The sequence below is a fragment of the Cervus elaphus genome, chromosome 16 (assembly GCF_910594005.1).
Source record: "Cervus elaphus chromosome 16, mCerEla1.1, whole genome shotgun sequence".
Taxonomy (NCBI): Eukaryota; Metazoa; Chordata; class Mammalia; order Artiodactyla; family Cervidae; genus Cervus; species Cervus elaphus.
This window is the reverse complement of record NC_057830.1, coordinates 23969306-23977549: the sequence shown is the minus strand read 5'-3', so window position 1 is coordinate 23977549 and position 8244 is coordinate 23969306.

The following is an 8244-nucleotide window of genomic DNA, read 5'->3' as shown; positions in this document are numbered from 1 at the left end:
TCCAGCACTGTTGCTTCTTGTCCTGCATACAGGTTTCTCAGGAGGCAGGTAAGGTGTTCTGGTATTCCCATCTCTTTAGGAATATTCCACAGTTTGTTGTGATCCACACAGTTAAAGGCTTTAACTTAGTCAATGAAGGAGAAGTAGATGTTTTTTTGGAATCCCGTTGCTTTTTCTATGATTCAGTGAATGTTAGTAATTTGATCTCTGGTTCCTCTGCCTTTTCTAAATCCAGCTTGAATATCTGGAAGTTCTTGGTTCATGTAATACTGAAGCCCAGTTTGAAGGATTTTGAGCATAATCTTGCTAGCATGTGAGGAGTGAAATCATATGGTAATTGGAACATTCTTTGGCATTGTCTTTTTTTGAGATTGGAATTAAAACTGACCTTTTCCAGTCCTGTGGCCATTGCTCTGTTTTCTAAATTTGTTGGCAAAATGAGTGCAAGCACTTCAAGAGCATCATCTTTTAGGATTTTAAATAGTTCAGCTGAAATTCCATCTCCTCCACTAGCTTTGTTTGTAGCGATGCTTCCAAAGGACCACTTGACATCATACTCCAGGATGTGTGGCTCTTGGTAAGTGACCACACTGTCATGGTTATCCAGGCCATTAAGAACTTTTTAATACAGTTCTTCTATGTATTCTATTCTTCATATTTTATGCTTCTGTTAGGTCCTTGCTGTTTCTGTCCTATGTTACACAGATACTCAGGGTAAACTCATGAGATTAGTGCAGTTTTTATTCCCATTTTTGTAAGAAAATTATTGCTCATTTAGGTCAGGTAAATGCATCCAAGTCATGAATCTAAAAGTAGTTGAACTTCAAAATCTGTGTTCTTCTCTCTATAGACTATTGAGAAAACAGGGAAGCAAGCTAGATTTCTTTTATTTATCCCTCTAGGTTCTTCTTCACTCTTCCCCATCTTACATGTCCCTTGGAATTTAAGTTGGATTTGGTCAATGGAGCTCAGTAACAGATGAGGGGAGAGGAAAAAAGTAAGATTAGGGTACTTACTTCCTCCCTGCAGGGACACAAACTCGTTAGTGTCTGGATGACTGTCCACAACTCGTGCCAGGCAGTCCTTCCACACAACATTCTCTCCCTGAGTTCAAGTAACCCACCCCATTTCACCCCTCTAGGCTTAACTCAGTAGTAGAAATAGCACCCCGCAGGTGGTAGCTTTGGGGTAGAACATTCTCCTACCAATTTGAGTGCCATCTCTTTCTTGCCAGGATTCTGATAAATTTATGGTATCCACTAGAATGTGTTTCAGCAGGAATAATTAGATTGCAAAATTCATGTGTATTCATGTGAAATCATCTTATCCCTATAAAGGGGATATAACCACAGAATATTATAAGATGCAAGAAAATAGACATATCAGAACCCCTGGCACACTTTGTGTCTCATATAGAATATTTTATACTTTTAGTTAAAACAAAATATACATCAATAAGTGCTTTAAATGGTCAAATTGCTAATTTCTCTTACCATGCTGCTATATGAATATATTATGGTTCTCTCTCTTAGATTTTTTCCTTTTCTTTCTGCTATTCTGCCATTTAGGATGCGTGTTATGTTCTTAAAATGTTTAATTAGTATTTTAACTGACCTGTTTCATCATTTCATATCAAACTCAAAATGACATTTCTCGAAAGGACCATGAGGAAATGCAATTTATTGAAGAATAAAGTTTGTGGTTCCTTATTGTTAACCAGAATATAGATAGATTTGAGTAAAATTAGAAAGTACAGAGTCATCCTCATTGAATACTGAGATGGTGACAAACTTAGAGATAGTTAGTATCAATTATGACATGAAAATGTTTCATTATCTACCTGGCTAAGCCAGATCAGATCTGTTTACCTCACTCTTTTGGTCTCAATCATGTTCACTGTTATTTGTATCCTTTGGTAGTAATGAAAATATTGCAAATAAGATTTTTCATGAAGATGTTAACAGCACCTCTAGATTTCCTTGGCCTTTGCTCAAACACATGAATACCATGAACCAATGGTGCTCAATTAAAAAAAAAAAAAAAGAAGATCTAGCTTAGTGAATATAGTTTTGGCAAACTATCTGATTCTTTTTATGGATTCCCCACCCTACAGCAGATAATGACTCTTGGTACCTTGATATACTCCCCTATTTCCATGCAACTGTTAATGTGTCTCCATTATTGGGCCGGGGTTATTTATGAGTATAGCATAGAACATGATGTAGAGGAATAGCTGAATCAATATTTGCAGAATTTAAATAAGAAAACAACAATTAAAAATAAGGTATTCAAGAACACAGTCTGTATGTTTGTTGGATGGTAGGGCATCATCTTTAATATTATGGTTGACATTTTTCTCGGATGGTTTTGATTTGGTTTTATGGGAAAAACCTCAAATATTTCAAAGTAAAGATAAGCAAATGGGTACCTAAATCACTTTATTTTATAATTTAGCCTTAGTTATGTCTCATTTGGCTTCCCTGGTGGCTCAGACAGTAAAGAATCTGCCTGCAAAGCAAGAGACCTGGGTTCAGTCCCTAGGTCGGGAAGATCCCCTGGAGAAAGTAATGGTAACCCACAGTATTCTTGCCTGGAGAATTCCATGGACAGAGGAGCCTGGTGGGCTGTAGTCCATGGGGTCACAAAGCATCAGACAGGACTGAGCGACTAACACACACATACACACACACATCTTTCATTATCCTGCCCCATTTATAATATAATTGTCATAAATATTTATTTTATATACATTTAGAACCATATATGTGTGTAATAATTTTTGCTTTAACCAAGTATAGTTTAGAAAACTCGAGAGGATTGTGTATTTTATTTTACATGCCCCATTTTTATTTTTTTTCTTCTTGATGTTTCCAGATTCCTTCTTGTATTATTTCCCTCCGCTTAGGTATTTCTTTCAGTCATTTTTATAAGAGTAGGTCTGCTGTTGACAATTCCCTTAATATTCCTTTATCTGAAAATGTTCTTAAGATTTCTTTTTGATGTGGACCATTTTTTTTAAAAGTTTTACTGCATTTATTACAATGTTGCTTCTGTTTTACATTTTTGTTTCTTTCATCATGAGGCATATAGGATCTTAGCTCTTTGACCAGGGATTGAATCCATACTTCCTGCAATGGAAGGTGAAGTCTTAACCACTGGACCACCAGGCCCTCTGAAAATGCTTTGATTCTTCTTCCTTCTTGAAGAATATTTCCACTGGAGGTAGAATTCTGGATTAACAGGTCTTTTATATCAGTACTTGAAACAATGTTTTGCTAATTTCTTCTGGCTTCCAGGATTTGTGATGAAAAATGTGTTGTCATTATGATTTTTCCTTCTATTGCAAGCTATCATTTCTTTGTGACTATTTTGTATTTTTTTCTTTGTCTTTAGTATTCAGAAGTTTAATATTATGTGTTTTGTGTGGATTTCTTTGGACTTATGCCTTTTTGGAGTTCACTTACCTTCTTGAATCAGTAGGTTTATATTCTGTGCCACCAAATTTGGAGAGTTTCCGTCTTTCTTTTTTTGAAAACAATTTTTTTAGAGTAGTTGTGAGTGTGCAACAAAATTGTGAGTTCAATACAAGATTTCTCATATATTTTATGCCTCCACATATGCATAATTTCCTCCATTATCAACATATTGACCAGGGTGTTACTTTTTTTGTAACCAAGGATAAACCTATGTTGACCCATCATAATTGCCCCCAAAATTATTTACCTTAGCTTTCTCCCTTAGTGTTTTATGTTCTAAGGTTTTGTACAAATATATGGATATAATGACAATATTCATCATTATAGTGTCATACAAAGTGTTTTCACTGCCCTAAAAATCCTCTGTAATCTGCCCATTTGTCTCTCCCACTCCTTGACCCTCACAAGCACTAATTATCTCCATAGTTCTACAACGTCCAGAATGTAATATGATTAGAATCATATTACATGATTACATGAAGAGTAGTTAGCCTTTTCATATTGGTTTTTCTTGCTTAGTAACATGCATTGAAGTTTTCTCCATGTCTTTTCATAGCTTGAGAGCTCCTGAACAATGTGTTCAGCATTAGATAATATTCCATTGTCTGAATGTGCCCCGGGTTATTTATCTAACTGCGTTTTGAAAAACATCTTTGTTGCTTCCAAATTTTTGAAATTATGAATAAAGTGGCTATAAACATAAGTGTGCAGAGTTTTGTATGGGCACACACTTTCAACTGTGTTGGGTAAATATCAAGGAGTGTAATGTTGAATCACATGGTTAAGAGTATGTTTAGTTTCATAAAAACACACAAAACTATGGTTCAAAGTGGCTGTACCATTTTGTCTTCCCCCCTAGCAATGTATAAGGCTTCCTTTTGCTCCATATCCTCACTAACATTTGATCTTGTCAGTGCTTTGGAGTTTGACCATTCTAATAGGTCTGTAGTGGTATCTCACTGTTGCTTTGATTTGCATTTTTCTGATAACACAAGATGTGGAGTATCTTTTCATATGTTTATTTTCCATCTGCACATCTTCTTTGATGAGGTATCTGTTAAAATCTTTGGCACATTTTATATTCAGGTTATTTGTTTTCTTACTGCTGAGTTTAAGAGTGTGTGGTATATTTCATATAATCAACCTTTGTCAGATGTGTCTATTGCAAATATTTCCCCCCAGTTTGTGACTTGTTTTCTCCTTCTCTTCAGATTATATTTTGCAGAGCAGAAGTTTTTAATTTTAGTCAAATTCAACTCACCAATTATTTTTCATGGAATTTTTCTTTGCTGAATCTAAAAAGTCAATGCCATTCCAAGTTACCTAGGTTTCCGTTATGCTATTTTCTAAGAGTTTTATAGTTTCATGTTTTACATTTGGGCTAATGATCCATTCTGAGTTAATTTTTATGAAGGGGGTAAGATCTATGTCTAGATATATATTTTTTGCATTTTGATGCCCAGTTGTTCCAATACCATTTGTTGAAAAGATTATCTTTTCTCCAATGTATTGCCATTGTGGAAATACGTAAAATAACTTGCTGGAATTTTACCTGATACTGTATGGGATATATAGATCAAATTGAGAAGTTCTGACCTCTTAACAATATTGTCTTCTTTTCCATCAACATGTATTTTGTCTCCATTCATTTATTTCTTTTGTTGATTTGTTCATCAAAGTTTTGTACTTTTCCTCATATAGATCTTGTATATAGTTTGTTAGATTTATATTTAAGTATTTTTTGTGGTGCTAATGTAAATAGTATCATGCTTTTCAGTTCCATTTGTTCATAATTGGTACATAGGAAATCAGTTGACTTTCATTGATTAACCTTGTATCCTGCAACCTTTCTATTATAATTTATTAGTTCCAGGAGTGTTTTGGAAACTCTTTTAGAATTTTTACATAGACGATCATGTCATCTGTAAACAAAGGCAATTTTATTTCTTTCCTGTTGTCTCTATGCTTTTTCTTTTACAAGGCAAGAGAGTTCCAGAAAAATATCTATTACTGCTTTATTGACTATGCCAAAGCCTTTGACTGTGTGGATCACAATAAACTCTGGAAAATCATGAAAGAGATGGAAATAGCAGACCATCTGACCTGCCTCTTGAGAAACCTGTATGCAAGTCAGGAAGCAACAGTTAGAACTGGACATGGAACAACAGACTGGTTCCAAATAGGAAAAGGAGTACGTCAAGGCTGTATATTGTCACCCTGCTTTATTTAACTTATATGCAGAGTACGTCATGAGAAATGCTGGGCTAGATGACACATAAGCTGGAATCAAGATTGCTGGGAGAAATATCAATAACCTCAGATATGCAGATGACACCACCTTTATGACAGAAAGTGAAGAAGATCTAAAGAGCCTCTTGATGAAAGTGAAAGAGGAGAGTGAAAAAGTTGGCTTAAAACTCAACATTCAGAAAGCTAAGATCATGGCATCTGGTCCCATCACTTCATGGCAAATAGATGGGGAAACAGTGGAAACAGTGAAAGACTTTATTTTTGGGGGCTCCAAAATCACTGCAAATGGTGATTGCAGCCATGAAATTAAAAGACGCTTACTCCTTGGAAGGAAAGTCATGACCAACCTAGACAACATATTAAAAAGCAGAGACATTACTTTGCCAACAACGATCCATCTAGTAAAGTCTATGGTTTTTCCAGTAGTCTTGTATGGATGTGAGAGTTGGACTATAAAGAAAGCTGAGCACTGAAGAATTGATGCTTTTGAACTGTGGTGTTGGAGAAGACTCTTGAGAGTCCCTTGGACTTCAAGGAGATCCAACCAGTCCATCCTAAAGGAGATCAATCCTGGATGTTCATTGGAAGGACTGATGTTGAAGCTGAAACTCTAATACTTTGGCCATCTGATGCAAAGAGTTGACTCATTTGAAAAGACCCTGATTCTGGGAAAGATTGAGGGCAGGAGGAGAAGGGTACGACAGAGGATGAGATGGTTGGATGACATCACCAACTCAATGGACATGCTTTGGGTAAACTATGGGTATTGGTGATGGACAGGGAGTCTTTGCATGCTGCAGTCCATGGGGTCACAAAGAGTTGGACATGACTGAGCAACTGAACTGAACTGAACTGAAGTATATGAACTACATGCTTTTTTGGTAGATATTGTCTATCAAGTTGAGAAAATTCCTCTCTATTTCTAGTTTTCTTGAGAAGGATTTTTTTTTTTTTTTTTTTGCTTGTGAAAAGATGCTGAAATTTGTCAGCTTTTAAATGCATCTATTAATATGGTCATGTGATTTTCTTTTTTATTTTCAGTCTGTTAATGTGGTAGAGTTCACTACATTGATCCCTATATGTTGACCAGCCTTGAATACCTGGGATAATTCCTTCTGGTCATGTTGTGTAATTCTTTTTGTACATTTTGTGATTCAATTTGTTCATTTTTGAAGGATTCTTACATCTCAGTTTGTGAGAACTATTGGTCTGTAGTTTTCCTTTCTTATAATGTATTTGTCTAGTATTTAATATTAGGATATGGCTGACCTCAGAATGAATTCTCAGAATGAATAGCAAGTATTCCCTTTGTTTTTATCTTCTGAAAGAGATTATAGAGAATTCACATAATTTCTCCATTACTGTTGGGTAGAATTCACCAGGAATCCACCAAGACCTGATGTTTTCTGTTTTGAAAAGTTATTAATTATTGATTCAATTTCTTTAATAGATATAGCCTTTTCCCATTGTGGTCTAAAGGTGGATAGCATATCATTTCTATTATTTTAACTTCGTTAACGTGTTCCTCATGGCTCAAGATATGATCTATCTTGGTGAATGTGCCATGTCAGCTTAAGAAAAAATTGTATTCTGGTGTCATTGAATGAATTAGTCTGTAAATGTCAATTATATTTAGTTTCTTGAAATATTGTTAAGTTCAACTCTGTCCTTACTGCTTTTCTGCCTACTGGATCAGTTCATTTCTGAAAGAAGGGTGAAGGTATTATTTCTTAGAGTAGTTCAGCAGTCCATTCTCTTCTCTCCTTTCAGGATTCTGAATGTGATAGCATTAGATTTTTGCTGTTGTTGCTATAGTCCCATAGGTTGCTGAGGCTCTGTTTACCTTTTTTTTTTTTTCTATTTTTTGTCTCTTGTTCAGCTGTTTAATTTATGTTGTTATATCTTGAAGTCCATGGATTGTTTCCTCTGTCTTCCATTCTGCTATCATGTTTACCCATTCAGTATTTTTCTTTGGCTACTCTATTTTTCAGGTATAAAATCATCATTCAATTCTTTATATCTTCTACTACTTTGTTGGGATTGTCTTTCTCTCTCTCTCTCTTAATTTGTTCCAAATGTGTCCATAATTGCTCATTGAAGTGTTTTTAATGGCAGTTTTGAAATATCTGTCAGAAAATGCTAACATGTCTATGATATACAGGTTGAAATATGTTGATTGTTTTTTTTAATTCAAGTTTAAATTTTCTGAGTTTTCAATGCGACATAATTTTTATTGAAATTTGGACATTTCATATTAGTTGTGAAACCCTGGATCTTATTTAAGGCTTATATTTTAGTTGGTTTTCCCTGACACCATTCCAGAAGTAGGAGAGAGTATAGCATCACCTTTGTACCTCCAGATGAGGGTAGAAACCCAGGATACCCAGTTGAACTCCACTGACACCCACAAAGGATTGGCTGGAAGAGGCAATGAACAAAATCTCCCAGGAGCTTTTGGACGGAGCACGGTCCTGTTGACATCTTGATTTCAAGCTTCTAGCCTCCAGTACTCTGAGGG